Raw genomic sequence first — 9,206 nt, 5'->3', positions numbered from 1 at the left:
TCACAGACGTCCCTGAAACCAGACACCCCCCACCCCACACCCGTGACGTCTCTGTGTTGATGGGATATTTTGTGCTGAATTTTCCACCTGAATCATTCGTGCATTAAATCCTCATAACAACCCCATCACAAGAAATATCCACTTCCCATGATGTTAACAGTGAATTTCCCCCATGAATCCACAGTAATGATTTTTGAAATCAGCAGTGACATTGAAGCAATGCCGCTTCCTCTTGCACATGCTCCCACCATTGCCATAGGCCAGGAGGTGATGCAGTCAAAGGTAGGGGGCCCACAGCAGAGCCTGCACACTGGCTGGTCCAATTTTTAGCCTCCAAAGCTGCAACTAAGTAAACCCTCCTGTAACGAACATTATCCTACCTCGGGTGATTTTACTTATAGTAATGAAAAGCCAACTAATAGACCTTCTATAGTTGAAGTACCCAGTGGGAAATGTATCTTGAAGCCAAAAGCTGAATACTAGGTGAACTTAGTTACTGGGGTATCATTATTTCTAGGCTTTCTTGAGGTGATGAAACAGAACTGAATGAAATATAGTCCTATATCCATAACACTGATGTCTAGTTGCACCTAATGCTACTGGGTTTGTTCTGTACTTCCCTTTTTGAATTTCCTTTTCCTCCTCTGAGAAACTTGTCTTGCATTCCACCCCCACCACCTTTTGTTGTTACTGTTTTGTTTTGGTATGGTCCAAACCAGGACCTCACACATGCTAGGCAAGCACTCCCCAATGTATTCACTAATGTGCTTCATCCTAAAATTGTAAAAAGTAGCTTCAAAATTGTTTGTACATACTTCCTGTAGGGACAAGGATGGTATACCTACAAATTAGAGCCCAATATTTGTTTGGAATTTGTTTTGTCTTTAGACTGAGGGCACACAATTAAAACACTGTATGCAAAAATTATTCCAGCTGTACACACTTTTATTGTTTCACTTGAAATATAGTTTGGTTCTGTTTGTATTAAATCTTAGGATTCCTCCCATCCTTATATATTTTACTTGGTTTACTGTTTTTCAAATATGTGAAACAATAACATGGTTCTAAAAGTCAGGCATATACAAAAAGATACATTCCGAGAAGGGTCTTGTTTCTCATCCCTGTCCACTCCCTTTTGTCAAACAAGTTCAGTCATAATTTTACTTTGCTAGGTTTCTTTTTGCTCAAATGTCTGTTTTCTTACCTCTATCGCCACCACCACCCTTTTTTTTTTCCCTCAATACTGAGATCCAATCCAGAGCCTCACACATGCTAGGGAAGGGCTCTACCACTGAGACACAAATTTAGGCCTTCCCTTTCTCACACAAAGAAAGGTAACATACTCTAGATATTCTTTCACACTTTGCTCTTTTCACTTAGCAACATATCCTGGCCATCATTCCATATGTCATAGAGATGTGTAGAGATACTGTTGTTTATTCAGCCACTATTTCATACCTGAACATCTAAGTTGTTTCCAGTATTTTCTAATTATAAACAGTGCTGCAATTGTTAACCAAGTGCACCTCATATTGTTGGGGGTGTAGCTTCTGAGAGAATTCCTAGGAATGAGAAAGCTAGAGCAAAAAGTAGAAATAAGCAATTTTGTTAGTGATTCCAAATTTCTCTTAAGTAAGGACTATTAATTTGCATTCCCACTTGTGAATTGAGAGTGCCTGCATACCCACAATCTTGCCAATAGAGGGAGTTGCTATGCTTCTGAATTTTTGTAGTTCTGATAAGCAACAAAGTCACTGTAGTTTTTCGGTGGTGAAATGTAGATAACAAAATTTATCATTTTTGCCTTTTTTGTGTGTGTGTGTGTGTGTGTGTGTGTGTATGCTGGGGATTAAATTCAGAGGGCTGGACCGCTGAGCCACATTCCCAGCCCTATTTTATTTAATGACAGGGTTTCACTGAGCTGCTTAGTGCCTTGCTAAATTGCTGAGGCTGGTTTTGAACTGGTAATCCTCCTGTCTCAGCCTCCCAAACCTCTGGGATTACAGGTGTGCACACTAGGTCTGACAAATTTTGCCATTTTTAATTATACAACAGTGCCATTAAGTACCTTCACAATATTGTAACAGTGTTCACTTTATGCTTTCCATATAGGCCTTGCTGCTCTGCCACTGCAACTTATTTTTTAAATGGACATGTTTCTTTTTCTTCCTCTCTCCCTGCTCCTCCCTAATCTCTTTCCATCCCAAATCTCTGGGGAAATGGGATTATCTTTCTCTCATCCATCCTAGGCAGCTATCTCCCAAACTAACAAGTGGATTACAACTCCAGACTTTTGAGTCACCTCTTTAAAAGCCCCTGTTCATGGGGCTGGTGATGTGGCTCAAGTGGTAGCACGCTCGCCTAGCGTGCATGCGGCCCGGGTTCGATCCTCAGCACCACATACAAATGAAGATGTTGTGTCCGCCAAGAACTAAGAATAAGTAAATGTTAAAATTCTCTCTCTCTCTGTCCCCCTCTCTCACTCTCTCTTTAAAAAAATAAAAGCCCCTGTTCTGGCTGATGGGCAGAATTACACCCTCTAGAACAGGAGTCCCCTATGTTTCTCCTTTGCTACCAAAGCAATAAACTCTCTTTTTCCTTTTTCTCAAAACTGTGTTCTTATTTTTGGATTGGCATCAGGGACAAGGACTGAGCCAACAGCAAAAATATCATGCAAAGCTTCACCACCATCCACTTCTAGCACTTTTTAAGTATCTCAAATAAGAATTCTGTGCTCTTCTTCTTCTTTTTTTTTTTTCTTTGCGGTGCTGGGGATTGAACGCAGGGCCTTGTGCATTTGAGGCAAGAATTCTACCAACTAAACTATATCCCCAGCCCCAAGAAATCTGTACTCTTAATTAAATAATTACCCATGTCTCCCCTATCCCCTACCTAGCCCTTATAAGTTCTCATTTACAGTCTGTCTCAATGAATTTGTCTGCTCTTGTGTTAGGTACTAGCTAGCAATGAGCAGTGAAATGCAGGCAAGGTCACAAGTGTTCTTTAAATTTCTTTAGGGTCCTTCTTTATTTTTTTTTTTATTTTTTTTAAATGTTTTTGTTTTGTTTGTTTTTTTAAGAGAGAGATAGAGAATTTTTTAATATTTATTTTTTAGCTTTCGGCAGACACAACATCTTTGTTTGTATGTGGTTCTGAGGATCGAACCGGGGCCGCACGCATGCCAGGCAAACGCGCTACCACTTGAGCCACATCCCCAGCCCCATAGGGTCCTTCTTTAAATTACTTCCAAAGTAGATGAGAAAGCAAAGGGTGAAAGAAAGTAAAAGGTTTATGATGAACCCAGCCTAATTCCAACTTAAGATTGGGAGCCATCTTGTCACAAAATCATGAGAAGTTAATTTCTGTTTTATTATAAATTACTACAATTTCTAAACTTGTTTGGAATTCCTGCCTGTGCCTTGAACTCACCCATGCCTGGCTTTCCCTGACCAGATAACAACCCTCTCTAAAACCTTAGTGGTGCCTTATAAATTCTGATGTTGGGATCTAAATGTATTCCCTACCTTGAAATGTTAAGCCATGTAGATCATTAACCTACTATCTGCCTTTGTATTACGCTTGTCAAAATCCTGTTATCTGTAAGTTCTCAAGACACCCCCCTTTGCAACTTTTTGTGCTATAAAACTATGTTCCTAGAGAGCTGGGGGGCTGGTCTCTAGCCCAGGGTTTTAGGAGAATCAGTCCTGGCCAGCTCCTGTGTACACAAATATAAGCTTACTTTAATTTTATTCAAATTGGAGTCCATGGTCTTTTCTTTGCATCGTTGTAGTTTAACAGTTAATTTGTAAAAAGTAAAATAAGGGCTTGGGTTGTAGCTCAGCCTATGTTCGAGGCCCTGGGTTTGATCCTCAGCACCACATAAAAATAAGTAAATAAAATAAAGACATTGTGTCCAACTACACCTAAAACATAAATACTAAATAAATAAATAAATAAATAAAGCTAATTGGGAAATATGTCAAGAGAAAAGGATTAATGGGACTAACTCATGGATTCCCCTGATCAGGAGGTCATTGTAAAGCAGAAAAGGTGTGTGAGATCAGGAACCATAGAACAATAAGGCACCAAAAGAGAATTTATTGGGAGGTGCTCCCAGGCAAGATTCACTGGTCTGTGAAAGGGTGAGAGCCAGTGAAGTCATGCAGAAAGGAGAGCACAATGCTTATAAGGAAAGTTGGAGGTAGGAGGGCTTAGGCCATCTAAACTGCCGCTACCAACAGCAGGTTGGCCAAGGTGAGTTTAGGGTTGCGTCTGTCACTGGTTGGTCCAGGCTGAGGAGAGTTGACAGGGCAATTGCTTCAGCCAATTGGAACCCATGGTCTTTGGGGTCTGTTGCCGGGTCTCCTTAGCCTGGTGGAAAATCCCTAACACAGATCCCATGAGGGGGCAGGGGGCGGGGGAGGCTGCTGACCCAATAGTCCATGTGGCCCAGAGTCTCAAAGCCTTTAGAGAAATTCTGTGGGCTCAAGCTGACTCAGAAGTTGAGAGCCAAATATTGGCTATTTTCTTTCTTGGTATTTTTACTTCCTTAACTTTAATCTCTAAGCTTTGGTCTTAAATATCCAGCAAGCCAGTTTCACCAGTATCACTGTTGGGCAAAGGCGTGATTTCTGCAGTCGAGGGGAGGAATAAAGAATGTCCACATGCTATGCCCTTTTCAATGCTTTATTCACTCAAAATCACTAAAATCACTCAATACAATTTCACACTATAGGTTCTTTCTTTCTTTCTTTTTTTTTTTTTTTTGGTGATACTGGGGATTGAACCCAGGGCCTTGTGCGTGCAAGGCAAGCACTCTACCAACTGAGTTATATCCCCTGCTGTCACTCTATAGGTGAGTGATTATATTAAGATTATATTTCTTAATCAAGAAATAACAATTCTTTTTTTAAATTTTTAATATTTATTTTTTAGTTTTCAGCAGACACAACATCTTTGTTTGTATGTGGTGCTGAGGATCGAACCTGGGCCGCACGCATGCCAGGTGAGCACACTACCGCTTGAGCCACATCCCCAGCCCAAGAAATAACAATTCTTAATGCTGGGCAAACACTGCAAAAGATACAATAATTCAAAGCAAACAAATTCTAAGTTAAATCTAAGCACTGCAAACACATTTAATCAAGACAGACCTATTACAGACATTCCTTCTGCATGTTAGGCTTAAGTGCTAGATTTAAAGTCTTAAGTCTTAGGCCTCAAGTCCAGCAGATGCACACTCACTCAGACCACAACAATTAGGTCAGGAACCAATGGAAGCTTCTCCTGGTGTGAAGATCTCCTGGTTGAGAAGACGGTCGAACGTGGATGTCACCATTCTCACCAGAGTCAAGAGGCTGCTGTAGAGTTTTACAGCAGTGAAGATGATGCAGAGAATCAGGCAGGTGATGAAAAGAGTTGGGATGCCAGTACAGGTCCTCATCAGGCTCTCTGGAATGTGGGCATCAGTATCAGTATCGCTGGCTTGAATATCTGTTCATTTGTTCCATTATTTTTTAAATATTTATTTATTTATTTATTTTTTTTTTTATTCTCGGTGGACACAACATCTTTGTTTGTATGTGGTGCTGAGGATCGAACCCGGGCCGCACGCATGCCAGACGAGCGTGCTACCACTTGAGCCACATCCCCAGCCCTTGCTCCATTATTTATACTAAATTTGGGGGCTTCTGTGTACCGTTTTGGTCCTATCAACTGTTACCAGGTTTCTTAGAGACATCTTACATCTTAGAGAGAACATATGGTCTGGTGGTTTCCGCCCTGATATTACCCTTCTGACTCTATTAGGGTTAAGGCAAGTGACATGTTTATATCAAGTGACTTCACTCTTGTGGAAAGTGACTTATTTTATCAGGCTATGCCCGATGACATATTGGAGGGCTCTATAGGCTTGTGCCTGGTGAGACTGCAGGTTTATTCTAAAATGGAGTTGCTTAAGCTAAGGCCATCCTTATTAAAGTGAGAGTCTTAAAGGTTTTAACTTTAATGTCAATAAGTTGACAGTCATTTATGGCTGGCTTCCGTTTAATTGGGGTCTGTAGTTAGCCTCACATCCTGTTTGTCTATAGATGATAGCCTCCTATTGTAGTGGCACCCCCTCCTCCACAGAAAATCTTAATTAATCTTCTCCAGAAAGCTTCACCATAATTGTTTTTTATATTATGACTATCAGCAAAAGAATCTCTACAAGAGAGTTCAGTTTAGGGGGTGGGGATATAGCTCAGTTGGTAGAGTGCTTGCCTCACATGCATAAGGCCCTGGGTTCAATTCCTAGCAACACACACACACACACACTATATATATATATTTATATAGTCAATGTAGTGAAGCTTCCTATTCATTTCAAAGAGAAGAGAAGGTGTTACCAATTGGGCTCCTGGTAATAGCTGGCAGGGGGAGGGAAGAAAAGGGAGAAGCAGCTCTCCCCTTCTCCACGCTATCCTTGAAGGGTTAACTTGCTCAGAACAGTGAAAGAAACAGCTGCTTTCAAGTAAACTTCTGCAGATTGTGAACTTTTGAGTCCCTCTCCCTACACACTGGGTATAAAGTTCTGAAACTGGGGCTGGGGATGTGGCTCAAGCAGTAGCGCGCTCGCCTGGCATGCGTGCGGCCCAGGTTCGATCCTCAGCACCACATACAAACAAAGATGTTGTGTCTGCCGAGAACTAAAAAATAAATATTAAAAAATTCTCTCTCTCTCTCTCACTCTATCTTTAAAAAAAAAAAAAAAAAGTTCTGAAACTGCCTGAGCTGGGGGTTCAGGGGGATTGATTGATTACATCAAAAGTTTTGCCCTCTGAAAAATAAATTTATTTGGCTGCAGACAAATAACCGTGTTTCTTGCTTTCTTTGCTGTCTTGCCTAGTCTGTCCCCACAATTCTATCTCAAATTAACTCAGGTTGTTATATTGAAAGTTGTACTTCTGTAAGACACTGACAGACAGCAGTTAAAGTTTACAAGAAAAATACAAAATGATATCAACAGTAGTAAAAATATATTGAGTTTGTATAAACTAAGCTATAAACTAAGAAACATAATTTTTATAATCCAAAACCTTTAAACATTAATTTGAAGAACACCAGCTTGGTAAAATGTTCTTCTAAATCTTATACTTCAAAGTCTTGTATACTTGGAAGATCACTGGCCTCTTAACATACAAAGAGGCCAATAATGGAACCACAATCACATTAATGTTTTTATATTGGCCAAGTTTAGCTTTTAAAGAAAAATTCAGGATCTGAAATGTAATGTAATACTTTAAAACAACAGTTGTTGTTTAACCAGAGTTGTACAAACCCTAATTCCTTTAAGACCAGTTAGCTGCTCTAAATAAAACTTAACCTTGTTTTCAGTAAAGACACAGACAAAACAATCTTAAATATTTTTCCATTTACCCATTTATGAAAACACACGTAATGTTTAAATATGTTGCCTTATAAAATTTAAAAAGAGTAGTTAGCACCTTAACTTTGTAAATTAATCAGATGTCTATAACAAACACATTTATGATTAATTCCAATTATGTTAAATCTAATTTACTTATTTTTAACTGTAAAATCCAAGCGATCAGACAATTATAGTTAACAGTACTAGCCATGTCTTCCTTGTTGAATAAAAATCCTAGAAGCAATGGATATTATGTTTTATTTTTATTTTATTTATTTATTTTTTTAAAATGTCTTCATTTTGCCTTTATTTTTGAAGGATGTTTTCCTGGATATGCCAATCTATTTTTTTTTAATATTTATTTTTTAGTTCTCGGCAGACACAACATCTTTGTTGGTATGTGGTGCTGAGGATCGAACCCGGGCCGCACGTATGCCAGGTGAGCGTGCTACCGCTTGAGCCACATCCCCAGCCCGGATATTATGTTTTAGACATTTTATAGAAATTAACACTCTATTGTTTACCACCTAGAAAATCTTGTGAGTTAGTAATTTTAAAGACATCTTTACTCTCATTTGTTTACCTAATTTATATTACAGAATTACAGAAGGGTTCTGAGTCTATCCTAGAGGTGGTCCGATTTTTTGTCACAACCCACGGTAACGCCTTCTGGCTGATTGCCAGGCGCCGTCTTAGCCATGTGCTGCCCCAAGACCAGGAAGTGAGCATCAGTCTGCAAGTTAGGTTTCCTTTTCTCCATCATAGGTTTCTATTTCTCTGATGTGACGTGCCCTACACTTTTCTCAACTGTGATTATGCCATCCTCTACTATAACTTTTGAGGATGAGAATCCCCTCTGAAAAAAAAGATTTTTTTTTTAAAGAGACATAGGCACCAGTGCCAAGAAAACTGTCTCTTTGGCTAGGAGACAGCTCCCCAAACCCAGAGACTCTAGGGGTCAGTAATTTCTGCCCTTTCTTCCATGACCTCTGGCTGGAGCCTCATTCAGAGTGATAACTATTTTAATTGAGGGAGGACTGATATACCTAGCCTAGTTATCTCATTAGATCAGAAGCCAGCTTGTCACAAGTTATGAAGGATTCATTTCTGTTTTCTGTAAAAATATCAGGATGTCTGTATGGCCTGGCCATTAGTTGATGTTGTAAAGCTGATTGGAATGCCTGCCGGTGCCCTGAACTCACCCAGGTCTGGTTTTCCCTAACCATATAACAACCCTTTCCTAAACCTTAGTGACGCCTCATAAATTCTGGCCTTCCCTGGCCGGAAAACGACCCTCTCTGAGTCTCTAAGATCTCCATAAATTCTGATGCCGGGGCCAGCAAAAATGTAAACTTGTGTTATGCTCCTCAGAGTGTTGTTATCTGTAACCCCCCTTTGTGTAACTTTTTGGGCTATAAAACTGGGCCACAAAGAAGCCTCGGGGCTGTCCTTGGCTCCCATGATTTTGAGGGGCAAGGCAGCCCGGCAGGTTGAAATAATAAGCTTGCTTTAATTTGATTTTAATTGGAGTCAGTGGTCTTTTCTTGCGTCGTGGTCGAACAAGGACATTTGTCAGCTAGTTGTGCCCTTAAAATTTCTTACATGTGCCCTTTGTCCTTTTGGGTCCTCATACTCACAGGACCATGATTTCATATTACGCTTCTCAATTTGAAGTGGGAGGCAAGCCTGCTGGAGTTTTGGGTGACATCTCCACGAGAGAAAAAAAAAACAATTTGTGTTCCTGAACTACGACAGAGAGCTGAGGGGTAGTTTTACTCTAATTAAAGGCCAGATTTTC

This window comes from Spermophilus citellus (assembly GCF_964194105.1).
Source record: "Spermophilus citellus genome assembly, chromosome: 6".
In the NCBI taxonomy this organism is placed as follows: domain Eukaryota; kingdom Metazoa; phylum Chordata; class Mammalia; order Rodentia; family Sciuridae; genus Spermophilus; species Spermophilus citellus.
The sequence above is the reverse complement of the archived record's forward strand: the minus strand, read 5'-3'. Positions refer to the sequence as shown.